This window comes from Typha latifolia, chromosome 2, assembly GCF_019914945.1.
Source record: "Typha latifolia isolate L0001 chromosome 2, TyphaL0001v2, whole genome shotgun sequence".
NCBI lineage: Eukaryota > Viridiplantae > Streptophyta > Magnoliopsida > Poales > Typhaceae > Typha > Typha latifolia.
In genome coordinates, this window is record NC_133087.1 from 5,193,420 (window position 1) to 5,211,302 (window position 17,883).

Genomic DNA, 17,883 nt, shown 5'->3' on the forward strand with positions numbered 1-17,883 from the left:
TACAATGATATTTGCACATGTCTACGATCATAAAAAGGATCACTTCTGCGCCTTGACAATACCCAACACCTCCCTAACCAGGATTAGGGGCGAATGATATTATTATATTTATATATTTGGGCCCACGCTTGAGGTTTTAGTATGTTGATTATAGACAATTAGGCAGCCATTTCGTCGGATGATGAACAATTTACTATCAATTGACGAGAGTCAAACCCTTTAGGGTATTTAACTTAGAAAGTGAAAAGTAGGATGAAGTAGACCTAACGGTACCCAATGACGCAAGGTGAGGACACTCATAAGTGATGGCTCATGATTTTTGCACGGTAGTGTGGTGATGTAGAGTTGATAACTTGGATGGTAGTATTGTTGTGCGATACTACCTTAAGTGATGGGCTTACGACTGAGATCTTTAGTTTGTAGTAGCAGACAATTTATCATACTGTTCCTCGATAATGAGCTGGCTAGTTACCGTTAGGATCTACCTTCTTTTTGGGTATTGCACGATCAGGTGTAAGTATTATTGTGTCCTACGAACATGACTCTGTATGAGCCTGTATTGAATGTTTGATAGTATGAAAAGATGTATATATATATTCTAATGTATATTATTGGCGTGGCCTATAAGCAAAGCTCGGTGTGAGCTCGAGTTTGAGAATATGATAGTTTGGATTGATACATGCCATATTATAGATTGCTAATATATGTGCATATTGGATGAACATGATGAGTATGTGATATTGATGTATTGATTTGATCATAATGTGCATATTCATATTTACCTATTATGACATCATTCTTTGCGCTATTTTTAGACTATAATAGTAGACGCTTACTGGGCTTTATGCTCACCATCTTCTGGTGCAATTATTTTTAGATCTGTAGATGGCCCCAAGCCTGTAGAGGATTTGGCAAAAATTAGTTGTTTTATTTATTTATTTATTTCATATGAATTAAGATGGATGACTTGTTGCTCATACGTGAGCAATTGTATATGTCTATGATTTTGTATTTTAGGACTTATTGTGGCCTATGATGTTATATGCTTCTTTTTATTTTATATTATTTATGAAAATATGGATTTTTCTCTTATTTATTATGTTGAAACCTTAACCATTATGTCACTTGAAAATTTTGTGGGTTCCACCTATGTGAGTGACATGTATATTTGGTAGTGAGTGTTATAAAATGGCCACTTAAACTTATTGGTAGTAGCAAGACCACTAAACTTTGGTCTAATCCCTAGATTACCTTTATTTTCTTAGACAATGCCTATGTTTGTTAATATCACTTATTGTTTTCCTAATAACACAATTTATGAATTGATTATTAATAATGTGTGGAATGATGATAAAATCCTTGTTATCAATTTACCTCTCTCCACTGTGGATGGCCTTTAGGTTTGGCAGCCTCACCCATTTAAGGTTGCCACCTCTAAGTCTATCTATTGTTTCCTAAGTTATAATTCACTAACTCCCGCACCACGCTGAGATAGATGGAGATGCCTTTAGGCACTTGGGACAGGTTATATTACTAAGCAAACACCCCATGTTATTTTGATCATATAAGAACCTCCACAACTTAGGTGGATAAAGGTAAACACCAATGGTTTCTTCATAGGAGCCTCTAAAATATGGTTGTCATCTTTGTAGCCTAGTGAGCTAATGGATCTCTTTTAATTTTAGGGGTCTCGGTGCAAAAATTCATCTATTTCATAAAAGTCAAAGCTTAAGCGATTCGTGAAGTTCTCTTTGTTTTAGATAGATAACCAATCTTCCCATTTAAATTGAAACTAACTCATATTTGTTTGCCAACACCATCAATAGAGTTCAAGACATTGGATGGTCTACCCAAAGAATTATAAATGATATTTTTTTTTTATGAAATATTTCTCGAATGATAAAATCTTTCATGTACTATGTGAAGCTAATCGTGTGGTTAGTTGACACAAAGTGCTTATTAGATTTTGAGTGCTCGTGGGAAGGCTTTTTCCTGGCACTACTTTTATAGCTTTTGATCATTGATGTTAGTATGGCTTATTGTAATTGTAAGGTCTTCAAAATGAGTGTGAATTATTAAATAGATAAATATAAGATGTTATATATAAAATTCCCCAATTAATATATTTTTCTTTTTTTAAAAGAAATTGTGTTGGTTTTGAGTACGTTTTTACTACCTTTGGTTCGACAAATGTACTCTAAATCTTGGCGCAGCTACCCTTTCCCCTACCTGCAATGCAAAACACCCTATTCCTCTCTCTTTCTGCATCCTTCGACATTGCTTTGGTCTTAAGCTGGCTTTAAATGGCCATCCTTTACTCCACCAGCTACTCCTGCCGTCCTATCTCGCTATTCTGGCATTGAAAGGTACCTCCTTTATTCAAATCCTTTGATGCGTCTCTCTTTCCTTTTCCTACCATCCATGATTCTTGCTACGTTTAAATTCCGATTACCCATTTGGGTATTCTGCAACTAGCCTCAATTCGAGGTTTGGAGATCTTTGAGTGGAAAAAGATATCTTCTTTGGTTGAAATGTGTCGTAGATTCCGTCTTTTTAATGGGAAAGGAGGGATTGATTGGAAGGAAACAGCTCTTTGCAGCTGTTGGGGAAGGAGGAGAAAAGAGGAGAAGGAGCAGGTTTAAGGCTAAGAGGGATTTGAGTGCCCTCAAGTTGCTGTTTCGGTGTTGGGTTGTATCTTTTATTCCTTCTTTTTATGGGAGATATTCAAGGCTCTTCTTTATATCTGTTGGAGTTCTTACTCTCCTCCATCCATTGCTTGTTGAATTAAATTAGCTCAAATCCAAAACTGCAGTCTGTTATTCAAGGATGAATGAGAAATGGTTATGACCTAATTAATGTCCTCTTACTCTTTTCTCAAAAACCAGCTATCTTTGGAAAATTGGATCATAATATGGTGATGGTTTTTAGATAGTTGAAAGGAATATCTAGAAACTAGAAATGGAATGCAGGGTTTACTTTCTGATTTGTTAGGTATTGAATGTTCTGCCGATTGTGACCTCGTCTAATTGACTCCTTTGGCTTTTAAATGTATTCACAAGATTGGGTGTAATTTGATTTTTTTATTTATTTATCTTGTATCTAATGTAATTTGAGCTGGGGAGCCACAAGTAATCAACTCTTTAGATATAATTTCCACTATTAATGGTTGTTTCCATTGTTTCTTCATATGTATTATTGTGAACAATAAACATTGTTTCTTTGGAGGGCCTCATTTCATGGGAGGTTTAAAACCTGATCCATGTGCCATGTTGGCATAAATTTGAGTTATGAAAACAACTTTCTTATTAACCAGGGTAAGATAAGTGTATATGGCTGAACCTTCCTGAATACTGCACTAGTAGGAGAATGATGTACTTAAACACTGCTTTTAAAATATTGTCTGGAGAGACAAGATAAAGTGTGGTATAGTTTGCAAGAGACCATTCTGAGCATCATAATAAACATTACTAACTCAGAAGAGCTATTCAAAGCTTTTCTGGCTGACACCTCTAGCCCAAGTGGGAAGTAATTTTATTTAATGAGACTAATTTGATGCAGTTTGATTAGGAAGAGTTCTTGCTGAATTCAATTTGTTGGAGGCATTAAAGAATGAAATGGAAGTGATAGGTCAAGTGAGTCCTGCTTTGTGGTTTGGAACAGAATAATACCATTGAGCAAGTTTGTTACTATTTCTTTTGATCCAACTTATAATGGGTAAGACCAAATAACTCAGAGAACCTGTGGATCAATTAAAACCTCAGATTCATACTCTAGTTTTTTTGTTGACATTATCTGGGATAAAATATCAAGAGATGGCAAGATTTTCTGGCCTTAGTTAAATTATGTCGTAATAGACACTGATCCTTTATGTCAAGGACGTCTGTTTGTCTCGAAAGGTTTAAAAGGATGTGTAGTTAAGGGTCATAAAAACCTAGGGCTTATATGCTTATGGATCTCATCACGTATTTATTCACATAAACTGGTTGTTTTTGAAGCATTGTTTATTATAAGTGGATTCCTTAAAAAAAAATCGTGTTTTGCTTTTTCCTGTTTCCAGGAAGTAGATCCTATGGAACATATGCATCCTAATAGGTTCGAAAAGGCAAATTCCTTCTAGTAGAATATCATGATATGTCTTATATCAAATTTCTCAAAGGGTTATCTTGCATTCCCTAAGGTGGTATTTGGTTTGAGTTAAGGGCTTGTCCTTGAACTCCGTTAGGGACTTCTAATCGTGTTAAGTAATCAAACACTACTTTATCAAATTATAATTTTACCTTGAAATGGCTTGCATTTATATTCTACAAATTTAATAATAATATTTTGGTACTATTTGGATAACACATTGGTGGGGACACCACTTTTTGTCACGTTTATTCTCATAAGCACAAAAGTGCTGCACTCGTGGCCCTTTGGCTTAACGAGGGTTGTGACTAGTCACCTTCTAAGGCTATTTTTCATCTTGCCTTTTAGTCACCTTCTAGGGCTATTTTCGTCTTTTATCTTTTACTCTATTTGGCCTATATAAAGGCTTGTAATCATCTTTTATAGGTTAATGAATATTTTGAGAGCTTTTGCCTATTGAGTGTTTGTTGGTAGATTCCAACGTCGGTGGATTCTGACACCCCGATTGGTGGATTCCTCGGGTTTGATTATTTCTCCCTACTTTTTCTTCTCAACTCTACAATCAAGACATTATTCTGCATCAGCTTTGGTAATCAGCCACGAGATCCGTCGCTCGATAACATTAGAATCCGGATCTGAGTTACGCGAGGAGATCACCCTCAATGAGGAAAACAATAAACCATTACGATCACAATGAGATAATTACAAGTAAGCTTTATTCAATAGATTTTCTTTCCCCATTTTAGATTATAAAAAAAAAGAAAAAAAAGAGAAAAATAAAGAAAGAGCTCTCTGAAAAAAGAGAGAGAGAAAAAAAATCCGAAATTCAGTTTATTTGTTTCATCTTTATCTTTAATTTTGGATTTCGAAATTAATTTTAGAAGATATTTTTTTCTTCTTTTTCTTATTTAACTTTCCTTAATTTTAGGAAATTAGTTTCTATAATTTTGGGATTAATTTTCATAATTTTGGGGATTAGTTTCCATAATTTTAGGGATTAATTTCCATAATTTTAGGGATTAGTTTTCATAATTTTTGAAAATTAGTTCCTTAATTTTAAGATAAATACCTATCTTATCTACTTCCCTAACTTAATCCCAACCAACCCAAAACCTAAACCCATTAACCTATTAGCCTAAACCTCTCATCATTCCAAAACCCAAAGACCACTAACTAACTAAGCCCACTAGCCTAACCTAGCCCATCTTTTAGCCTTAGTGAATCGGTAGAAACCTACCCAAAAATCGACCAGTTTACCTACAACCCAATCCAAACCCGTCGTCATCTTCCTCATCTTTAGCCCCAGCCGTCACTTACATCCATCATCCCATCTTCTTCTGTTCGTCGACGCTGCCGTCGACCTCCACAAACGACGCCACCGCCGATTTCCACGGCCTTTGCTCTGTCGTGCCACCATCTTCACCACCACCACTACCCCTGCAGCCCTTGCCGTGGCCGTCGCTACCGCAGCCACCCGCTGCTGCAATTTCCAACTGCAGCCATCTTTGCTGCTACGACCACTGCTGCCACTTCCACCGCCCCTGCCACAACCCATCTTCACCGCCGCCGCCGCTCTACTACTGCAGTCGCTGCAGCCCCTGCGCGGGCCTGCCACTGCTTCGTCGCAGTTGTCTCTGCCAATCTTGCAGCTCCTTGCCACCGCAGTCGCCGCCGCTGTCCCTACCACCGCAGCCGTCACCACCGTCGTTGTTGTTGGATTCCGGCCACCATTATCACGAGCCACCAATCTAACGCGTCGACTAGTTTCATTTGGGCAAATCTAACGCGTCGATTTTTATAAGAGTCCATTGAAACCATTACTACCAGATTGGACGACTTTAATGCTCGTCTTGAGGCTATTGAGATGGGTCGTGACCAACATGAGACTAGGAGTGACGTCGGTGCGTCCAACACGAGTGCCACGCGTGCCGCTCCTAATGTCAAGACCTATCAACAGGCTCCATACTACCCTCACCATGAGAGAGGTCCTGAGAGAGAACCCCATAGGCAAAATTATCGTGAAGATACATTTGATTTTCAAAATAACAGGGGGTTTAAAGGCAATGTCGCCTTTAGAGAATCTCAAAACCATGACAATCAAATTATAAAAAATATTAAGGTGGATGCCCTAATTTTTGACGGTCGCTTAGATCCTGCTGTATTTACTGACTGGCTCCGTGAGATGGACCATTTCTTTGAGTGGTATGATCTATCAAAAAATCGACGCGTTAGATTTACCCAAATGAAACTAGTCGACCAGGCCAAATTGTTTTGGCAAAGTATAGAACAACTATTAGTGCGACGAAACCAACCTCCCATAATTCATTGGCATGAAATGAAAGAAAAATTAAAAGAAAAATACTTGCCACATTCTTATCTTGGCGACCTTTTGCATCAATGGAATAATTTTAAACAAGGAAATAGATCTGTGAGTGATTATGTCTCCCAATTTGAGGAAGATATGCTGAGGTGTAATGATGTGGAGGATGAGAGGATAACACTGAGTCGTTTTAGGCGTGGTCTTAACGACGACATTCGAAGAGAGTTAGTTTTCCGGGAAGTTACCTCCTTGGAACAAGCTTACACTCTTACGTTGAACTACGAGATGGTTAATAGGCAACAATTGCCTAGGCGACCAATTAGGCGCACCCCTCCCAGTTACGCACCTGCTGGTGTAAAAGCTCCACCACTATCGGTACCTACCAGAACTACTCAAACTGCTGCACCTGCCCAACCTGACAAAGGGAAAGGGCCCCTCTATGAAACTGCACCCGTTAATGACCCCCGTCGATGTTACAAATGCCGACAAGTTGGTCATGTAGTCTCAAACTGTTCTTGAAAGACCCTTTATCTTGGGGAATAAGATGACATTATCAAGAAAAATGAGCTCGATAAACAAGTTTATGAACCTAACCCTGATGATGTCCAAGATAGTGATAAAGATCGTGATTATGGAGACCATACTGTTGGTGTTGTTCGTTGCACTTTGACGCAACCCCGAGAGATTGATGATTGGCGAAGGAATGCAATATTCCACACTTACATTAAATGTGGGATTAAAGATTGCAAAGTCATCATCGATAGTGGGAGTTATATTAACGCCGTCTCTTCTAACATTATATCTCGCCTGGCGTTAAAGTCTACACCTCATCCAAATCCTTATAAGGTATCTTAGGTAAATGAATCTTCCATTGCTATAAATGAGAGATGTCTCGTTTCTATCACTTTCCTTTCTTATAAGGAAGATGTGTGGTGTGACATTGTGCCGATGGATGTAGGGCATATTATTTTAGGCCGCCCTTGGTTATTTGATCATGATGTAACTATTTTTGGGCGTTCCAACTCGTGCTCTTTCAATTTTGAAGGCAAAAAGATTAAGATAAATCATATGCGCCCTAAAATAATTAATAAAGATAACAAGAAAAATGCTCAAAGTAAAAAGGGTTTGCACATAATAAATTCTAAAGAATTTGAAAAGGAAGCAAACCAAGGCTCATTGTGTTTGCCTTGGTGGTTCGTGAAGTTGGGAGCACTATCCTCACTCCATCATCCGACGAATCTGCTCCTATACTAAATGAGTTCCAAGATGTGTTTCCGGATGATCTGCCGGACCAATTGCCTCCTTTATGCGATATCCAACATGCAATTGACTTTGTCCCTGGAGCGTCCCTCCCAAATTTGCCACACTATCGAATGAGTCTCAAAAAACATGCTGAACTGCAACATCAGGTAAATGAACTTCTTATGAAGGGTTTCATCCGCGAGAGCCTAAGCCCTTGTGCTATGCCTGTCTTGCTCACGCCAAAGAAGGATAGGTCCTGGCATATGCGTGTCGATAGTCGAGCCATCAATAGAATAACAGTCAAATATCGTTTTCCCATTCCACGACTTGATGACATGCTTGATATGATGGCGGGAGCTTCAATTTTCTCTAAGATCGATCTTAAAAGTGGTTATCACCAAATTCGAATTCGCCCAGGCGATGAATGAAAAACTGCTTTTAAGATGAAAGACGGTTGTATGAATGGTTGGTAATGCCTTTCGGTTTATCAAATGCCCCAAGCACTTTCATGCTTGTTATGACACAAGTGCTTCGCCCATTCATGAGCAAATTTCTTGTGGTGTATTTTGATGACATTTTGATTTATAGTCGATCAAAAGAGCTTCATCTGGACCATTTGCGGCAAGTCTGCCTAGCGCTTCGTGCTGCTCAACTCTATGGCAATAGGAAGAGTGTTCTTTTCTTGTCGATCACGTCATCTTCTTAGGATTTGTGGTTACTTCAGAAGGAGTCCGCACTAACCCTGAGAAGGTCAAGGCAATTGTTGATTGGCTGAAACCACGAAATATTCATGATGCGCGTAGCTTTCATGGCCTTCCTACTTTTTATCGCCGCTTCATTCAAGGGTTTAGTACTATCATGTCACCGATCACTGCTTGCTTGAAGAAAGGAGATTTTCATTGGAGTAAGGCAGCAAATAAAGCTTTTGAAGAGATTAAGAAGAAAATGGCAATAGCGTCTGTTATGCGTTTTCCTGACTTTTCTAAAGCTTTTGAGGTGGAATGTGATGCCTCAGGCATCGGGATCGGCGATGTCTTTAGCCAGGAACGCCATCCTGTTGCCTATTTCAGCAAAAAACTAAATGAGGCTAAGAAAAAGTACTCCATTTACGATAAGAAATTTTATGCGGTTATTCAAGCTTTACGCTATTGGCGCCATTATTTACTTCCGCATGAATTTGTGCTTTATTCCGACTACGAAGCTCTTCGATTCCTAAATTCTCAGAAGAAACTAAATTTGCGACATGCGCTTAGCCGAAGGGTTTACCTTTTGTCTGTCATTAGCATCAAAGTCACTGGGTTTGACAAAATGAAGGAAGATTATACAACTTGTCCGGACTTTGGCGAAATCGTTCTCACTTTGCTGACTGATCCGAACTTAGCTTTGGACAGTTATTCCCTCCAAGACGGTTACCTGTTTAAGGCTAACAAGCTTTGTGTTCCCCGTACGTCTGTGTGTGACTTCCTTGTTTGGGAGATCCATGCCGGCGGCCTATCGAGTCATTTTGGACGTGATAAGACCATTGAGGAAGTGGAGCGCCAATTCTACTGGCCAAGTCTCAAACGTGACGTCGCAAAATTAGTTGGTCAATGTAGGACTTGTCAGTTAGCAAAGCACAGAGAACAAAACATTGGACTTTACACTCCGTTACCTGTGCCTGATCACCCGTGGCAGGATGTTAGTATGGATTTTGTCCTAGGCTTGCCTTGCATATTTAGAAAACATAATTCAATCCTTGTGGTTGTGGATCTGTTCTCTAAGATGGCCCATTTTATTCCTTGTACTAAGACCTCTGATGCGTCACAAGTGACCAAATTGTACTTTGCTCATATCGTCAAGTTATATGGTCTTCTAAAAACCATTGTTTCCGATCGAGATGTTCGCTTTATGAGCTATTTTTGGAAAACCTTATGGCACATGGTTGGCACAAAATTAAAATTTTCTACTGCCTATCATCCTCAAACCGATGGTTAAACCGAGGTTGTTAATCGTAGTCTTAGAAATCTTTTGTGTTGTCTCGCGGGTAATCATAACAAAAACTGGGATGCCATTCTTCCTATAGCCCAATTTGCATATAATAATTTCATTAATAGATCTATTGGCATGAGCCCATTTGAAGTTGTTCATAGTTTTAAAGCACGCAAACCTCTAGATCTGTTGTCTATGTCATCTCATTCTAGAGTCTCTGAGTCTGCCGAAACATTTGCACATCATGTTCATTCTTTGCATCAAGAGATCACTAAGCGAATTGAGGCGAGTAATCACCAGTATAAATTAAATGCCGACTTGCACAAACGTGCCAAGGAGTTCGATGTTGGAGATCATGTTATGATTCGTCTCAGACCCGAACGATTCCCTTCGGGAGCTATTCAGAAGTTGCATGCTCGTAGTGCAGGACCTTTCCAAGTTAAAACATGTTGGTGCTAATGCTTATGTCATTGATATTCCCCCGATTATGGCATTAGTTGTACTTTTAATATTGAGGATCTAGCGACCTACCATCCACCTATGCACATCCCCACCGAACCCTATACTACATCTACTACCCTTCCAGACATCCCTACTGTGCCACCTACCACTTCTCATTTCCCATCCACATCACAAGAAAAAATAGACGCTATTTTAAATGACCAAATAACATCTACTGCAGAAGGAGGGGTTCACCGTTTTCTCGTTTGATGGCACGGGCGACCGGAGTTTGATTGTACGTGGATCACTCACGAGGAGTTACAGCAGCTTGATCCTGACATTTTGGAGTACTATCAGAGCCACTCGACTGGGTCGAGTTTCTTCTACCCCGGGAGAGTTGGTGGGGACACCACTTTTTGTCACGTTTATTCTCGTAAGCACAAAAGTGCTGCACCCGTGGCCCTTTGGCTTAACGAGGGTTGTGACTAGTCACCTTCTAAGGCTATTTTTCATCTTGTCTTTTAGTCACCTTCTAGGGCTATTTTCATCTTTTATCTTTTACTTTATTTAGCCTATATAAAGGCTTGTAATCATCTTTTATAGGTTAATGAATATTTTGAAAGTTTTTGCCTATTGAGTGTTTGTTGGTGGATTCCAACGTCGGTGGATTCTGACACCCCGATTGGTGGATTCCTTAGGTTTGATTATTTCTCTCTACTTTTTCTTCTCAACTCTACAATCAAGACATTGTTCTGCATCACATACTCAATTTTCCTAAAAAAGAAAACATTTTTCTTGTCACATCAAAATAATAATGATACCCTTATTTCAAATCATCTCTCATATATCTTCAATTTTTCTTCAAAATAAAGATATGTCCTCCCCAAAATTATTTAAAACTTATTAAATTCATAATAAATTATATAGTGGTTGCCGGCTTATGAGCTTTTAAGCCCGCAAGAGATTTTAAGCTTGCAATCTTTTTTTCATAAAGTTTGCAATACTAATAACATCTTAAAAAAATAATGTAGCCTTACACGCCGGCTTATGATAAAGAATAGAAAAAAATAAAAGAAAAACAAAATTGGTAATTTTACATTATTATTTAAAAAAGAAACAATAGTAATCTTATGTTATTTTAGAAAAATAAAAATATACAAAAATACAAAAGAATATGTAAGCTTGCTTGGCACTAGCTTACAACATGGAAGCCCGCAATGAAAAGTTCTTTATTGATAAAAGTATAATAATTTTAAATTTTAGGGCATTTTGTCCATTAATTGTATATATCATTTATTTCCCACCAAAACCAACATACACTTTAGCCTAATTCACAACCAAATACCATATTTTCTTTCTTTACTTCAAGTTATCTAAATCATGACTAAAAACTAGGGCCTAGCTAGCCATGTCTAGGACTTAGCCTCAAACTAGACACACCCTAGAGAACTTGATTCACTAGGCTTTTGTAATTATCTTTCCTAGTGTAACTCTTCTGCTCAACAACACTTGCTGAATTTGATGTATCTTTTACACTTCTTCAATTTCTTATGAATGCCCGTCAAAAATCTTTTTCAATGTTGTGAACTGAAAAACTAGCTAATTTCAATTTTTATTGTTGCATTATTGAACGAAAGTAAACTTTATCTCTACCGGACATAATATATTTTGGCTATTGAGTTGAAGATAAAAATTCCCAAAAAATTGTTACTCTTTTATTGTGACGAACACTATGTGTAACAGAAGCAAAGCGATCCAAATCGACGATCATAAGATAGAGATCTCGAAAGGAATAATCTGGGTTGTAAGGAACCAAATACAAGCAATGCAAATAAGAACAGAGTATATATGGAGATGACGAGAGGATCCACTAGTAATAGAATTGAGTATATTTAGAGAGAATCACTCAAATTCAATCCCAAATCAACAATAATCGCTTCTAAGGAAGAGAAGACCGTAATGATAGAATCATCTATCATTACCCAATAATAGTTGACTGATTCTCTACCACTACAGACCACGGATCTCAGTCGTAAGTCCATCATTAAGAGTCAGCATCACTCCTCGATGCTACCCACCTGAGCCCTTGATTTAACATCCTCGCACCACTTGTGCAAAAATCATGAGCCACCACTCACGGATGTTCTCACTCTACGTCATCGATTATTGTTAGGTCGACTTCTTATTTTTCGATATCCAACTTAAATATGCTAAAGAGTTTGACTTATCAGTTGACAGCATAATCGTTCATCTAAGCTCGATGAATGGTATGCTTTTTAGGATATATAAATTAGGACCTTAAGTGTGGGCCATACTATATAATAATATAATCGCTCCTGTTGTTGGATTACATGCACAAAATCTCTATGTCAACCGTTGGTGAGTGCATATTGAAATTTCCTGCCGATGCTCTCCGAAATAATGGCATAACAATGATGAGGCATCATCTTGGATTAGCAAAAGACATCCTAATTATGCATCTAGAAGTTGGTGTCTATTTAATGATATTGTGATTAACATCCTACATCAATTTGTATAGTATTCATGGGTTTGCCCAATTTTGATAACCGAGCTCTTTTGCTACCATGTTGAAACATTCTCAACCCACTGTGTGTCTTCTACATGAGGTTGCCCTCAGTTCACATGGAGGTTCGGAGAGGTAGCAGCATACAATCAATACCGAATAAGACCAAAATAGCGGAAAATAGAAAAGGAGCATGCCACAAGTTCATTCATAATATAAAAACGGGTATAATCTCTGAATACAAGAGTATATACTGAAAAGTAAGATGCAATAAGTTCATCCATGCTGAACCCGCTAAATTCGGATGCTCACCAACCTCGAGGGTCATCAGTCCAATCACTGCTGGGGAACAAAGTTGGAGCTGCACCCACCACACTCCTCTAGTGACAAATTGTGGCAACGCACCCATGCCTTGGCTTTGTTCAAAATAAGGGAGGGGAGGAAAGGAAAGTCACTGAGAAGATAGTCGAGGGGTTACCGATAAGGTGAGAAAGAATATTGCACTAGATCTGACCACGGCAAGGTTGAGGCAGAGTAGGACGGCGGATGAGGAGAACTCAAGTGCTGCCAAGAGGGAGATAATGAGGGAGGGGGCTGTCCTCTGCTTGAGCTTGGCTATCCTGCACACACGCTAGCTCATCATCGGTGATGTGTGTAACGTGATTGCTAGGCTCTGCCATGATAGAAGATAACATCCTCTATCGGGCAAGTGAGGAGAGGAGAAAAGAAGAAGGCAGAATGTGCTTAGTTCATGCCGGCCATTTTTTCCCTAGGGCAAGATGATCCCCTCATAATATTTAGATGAAAGAGAATATTTGGCAAAGAAGATACCAAATGGAGAGATGAATCCAATTGAAAAGCTCATGCAAATCAATGTGGTCATTTCTCTTCCATATCTCCTCTTTCGTGATAATGTAATGTTCCTTAACACTAGAAGGGTTGAAAGGTATAACACCATTTCCAAGTAAGACTTTAAGTTGAAACTAGTTCATTGGGGCATTCGAACGCTCTCGAGGGACCATTTGAGTGCCCGTGGCACCTATCCGGTTTGCCTAGGATCATTTGATTGCACGTTAAAAGACGGATCATAGAGAGTCGCTTTGCGGTGCCATTTGAAAGCTAAATTAGCTATTCGAATGGGCTGCCCAAAACTTGGGAGTGCAGATCACTTCACAAATTAGTTGTTGAGTATCACAATTGAAGGTTTAGTCCCATGTTGGAAAGTAAGAAAAATGTGAAATAGTTTATATAGACTCTTGTGCCCTCACCTAATATCTTAAGCTTTTGGGTTGAATTAGAATCTACGGTTTGTGTCAAATCATGTTTCACTTGAACTAAGACTCTTCTATCCGCCAATAAGTAGCATTAGACCTGATGGTTTGGCAATCCTAGACTACTCTTTGAAGCGGTCTGGTGCGATCAATTTGATGACTCTAATGTACATACAGACTCTTATGGATGAGTCATATTAATGTGGTAGTCTTTAGTTAGTGTGACTAGTGGAGCTAAGCCTTGAGATTAGGCTTAGGCACGCGGGATTGGTGTGCGAGCTTGATTACATTCGATGGAGCGAGAGTTTTGGTTTAGACCATGATGATGCATGGAATTGATACATGGGCTCAGAAGAGTGGGTTCATTGTAACTCATAAAAAGCAGTTGATGGTATTAAAGAGCTAAACTCTTGGGACCTGTAATTGTTTAGAAAAAGAAAATTTGGCTGTAAGGCCTGGTTATAAATAGTATATTGGATTTTGTAGGGAGCAATTAATGTTGGGCTCATATGTGAAGGGAGAGATTGTTGAGTATCACATGGAGGGTTTAGTCTCATATTGAAAAATGAGAAAAAAAATGAGAGGGTTTATATAGACTTTTGGATCTTCACCTAATAGCTTAAGCTTTGTATTAAATTGAGTTTTAAAGTTTGTATTAAGCTTTGTTTCTCTTTGAATAAGACTTCCCTATCTCCCAACATTCTTCGATGAGAGTCTGAGATTGAGGAGATCCTTTTATTTTCAAGGTATCACACAAAAAGGATAAACAAATTGCTCATGATGAGTGGGAAAATCTAAAGTCTATAACTCTCCTTTAACAAACTAACACAGACTTTCTTGCTGTGAAAGCCTGGCTTTGTCATCAGAGTTAGGGAAATTATTTAAGTAAAGAATTCCTCAGATTTGCTGAAGAAGCCATCATGGAACCCATAACTTGAGAATGGTGAACCACTGATACATCGGCAAGTGTATTATAGTTGACCAATGCTTAACTGAAGTAATCGTTAAGGTCTTTTGCATTGAATAGGTTACATAGCCCATGGATCGAAAAACATTTGAGCAGCCACCATTCACTCATAGAGTAGCTTTTTCTAACACTTCTACCAAGTTAAATTGGTTAGTCATGACACTCAAGAGTACTCATGCTTATGAGCCATGCTGCAAAATCAGAATCAGATAGTCGATTTGATCTGGTGATTTGTCTTTGTGTTTATTCAAATTATTGATCTTTGTGTTTATTCACTTTATTGAGACCTAATATTTCTTTGTAATGTTTTGATAAGTTATTTGAAATATCCATTCCATGAGTTCTAGATCTGGATATCTTCTTAAAAAAAGAATGTATTTTGTTGTGAAATATCAACCCTTATTGGTGAAAAGATAAGCTTACTGCTGCCCCGTGCTGTACACTTGCCTCTGTAAAGCAGATTTATTTTCAGTGCTGTGTAATTATGGAAGCTGGGTGAATAGAAGGTGTAAATCCATCTCTTTCACTGAAGCAGGTGTTTCGTTACGCCTGTTGATGACAGTTCTAGACAATTTGAGTTGCATGCATTTCACAATTCAGGATATTATCTATGAGCCCAGAGTAGCTCAGGGTCTCACACTAGCTCCTGAACCATGAACAGGGCACCCTGTTGCTGATTTAACTTGTAATTTACTTGGAACATTCTCTTCAGATGTAGATTGAAACTTGACATTTTTCGATGCATTTAGTGCAAACATTATGTAGCATCATGTCTTATATCAATAAGTTTTATTTTAAATTCTTGCTTTCCAAATAGGCTTTTCACCTGGGAGAATAGGCTGTTTCTTTTGGTGCAGTTTCTAGTCCTTATTTGTTTGACCCCAAGGATTCCAAGTCAATGATGACTACCAACATTGCAACCGGTATTGGATAAGTAAGACATTAGCAAGCCACATTTCAAGGTCCGCTCCTTTGTGTTTTTCCATATTAAACTTTCATTGCTAGATTGTTCTTTACAAATTCATTGAAAAAAAAATTAATACTCTTCTCAAGACTTTCTTATAGTTTGTTCATGTGTACAGGGCTATTGGATTCTAATGCAGGTTATTAACTTATTGCAAGAGGAAGAATCCAGATGGTGGCGTCTCCGCACAGCATGATTCGTACTGAGTTTTAATTTATGATAATAGTGAACAATCATCCCCTCATATAAGGTAAACAATCTCTAGCTGAAAAGCAAAAAACAGAATGCCTTTGCATATCTTTTTTGAAGCGCCAATTTGTGTGTCTATTAATTGTCTATTGTAAGGAAATTGATGTGCATATCTATTTTTATATCATTTTGCCGCAGTTCTGCAGCAAGTTGTTTCTATCTGTAAGCTTTTGCTTGTTTTAGCCTTCTTGGAAAGCTATTCTGATTAGTTCCTGGCATGCCAGCAACATAGTTTGAGGATGCCAATGCCTAAAAAGTATGTGTATCTTAAGAAGATTGTACCAAATGGTGATGATTTGAACCTATGCTAAAACTTTTAGCAATTCAAATTAGTCCGCCCTGTTATGGTTTATTTAATAGAGCAACATTGAGAAATGCCAGAATACATTAGAAGACAAACCTACGCCACTAGGATTCAACTTCTTTTTTCTTTACTTCTTATTCTTCTTTCTCTAGTGTCTCTCTTTTCATTATTCAGCTAGTTCAGATGCAGCATTAGATCCAAGAAAGTCCCTAGAAGACCAAAAACCTTGGACTCCCCCTAAATTTATATGTTATGGTTAAATATTTATCATCTTGTAACTAACCAATGCAGGAGTCTGACTGTATAAAACGAGTCACATGGAATCATCATTCCTTAGACTTCTCGACATACTTAGATTAAATAAATCCTTAACGAAGAGATTGCATGGATTATGAGAATTTGGATTGTTAAATAGAAAAATCATATATAAGTGAGCCCTCCTTATGAGTTTAATGGTTCCAACTCATCATTTGTCTATGACTGAAAGAGATTTTTATATTAGGATATTCTAATTGTTTGAAGGAAAAAGTTCATGAAATTTTATTCTTGACCCTAAGAATCTTTTCCCTTGGCAAGATTTCAGCTGTCCATAGTCTTAGAAAGATAAAAGAGTTCTCAAACATGCCAATAGCTGTGTTACTCTTAGCTTGTGACTTTTGGCCCATGGACATGGATACTGTGAAGTGATCTAGAGAAGCTACCTCCTAGCTCATCTTGGATAAATGATGAATGCCATTTTATGGAGGTGAAGTTGCTGATGAGTCTCTTCTCTTGCCCCTCATTTGTAAGCTAGTTGGTGTTGCCATCTGCTTCAATAGATGTTTACTTGAGATAACTAACAAGAGATCTATTGTTACAAGCTTTTTCTTTTCTTTTGAGACTAATAAGTAGACTATTTCTGAGGATGTTGAGTTCTTTCTACTCCTATCTCTGATTCCTCTTTCAAGAAGGATGAGTTATATTATATGATGTAGTTAATATTGTTTCACACCATGCTTGCAATTTCTTAGTATTCCTTGAAAGGAGGTGCAGAGCCATGTGCCAAGGTGAGCATTCATGCAGGAGTTTGGTGATTAAAAAAGATATAACACTACTTTTGACTGCTATATCCTAATGCACATTGATACCATTGATGCATTTTTCTAGTTTGTCCAGCATAGAACAGATGGCAATTCATGCTCTTCAATGCAATCCCTCTTCTCAATGACAAGAGCTGGAGCAAAATGAATGGGATTATTTTTCCTATAATTCACTTCTTGGAAGTAGAAAATAAAAGCTACTTATTAGTCTGTGCCATGTAGAGAAAAGAGAGGATGAATTATTATTATTATTATTTCCTTCCAATCTTGAGAGAAGGGAAGGTAATTTGCAAAATGTCTGGCAAAAGAGGTTAGCATGGCATGGAATAGCATCCTTCCAATTAATTTGACCTTAAAATGTGCCTTTCTTTTTAACCCCCTTTGACAAAAGGTCTTTTTGCCCCCATCTCATTTAGAAACTTAATTGGT

The 17,883-nt window shown here is 38.0% G+C and overlaps 1 long non-coding RNA gene across 1 annotated transcript; it reads left to right on the plus strand.

The window, feature by feature from the left end:
• Positions 1-2,185: 2,185 nt before the first annotated feature.
• Positions 2,186-16,228, plus strand: LOC140781063 (uncharacterized). Its single transcript, XR_012107631.1, has 3 exons — positions 2,186-2,366; positions 15,676-15,820; positions 15,941-16,228. It is a non-coding gene; the product is annotated as an uncharacterized lncRNA (long non-coding RNA).
• The last annotated feature ends 1,655 nt before the right edge of the window (positions 16,229-17,883 follow it).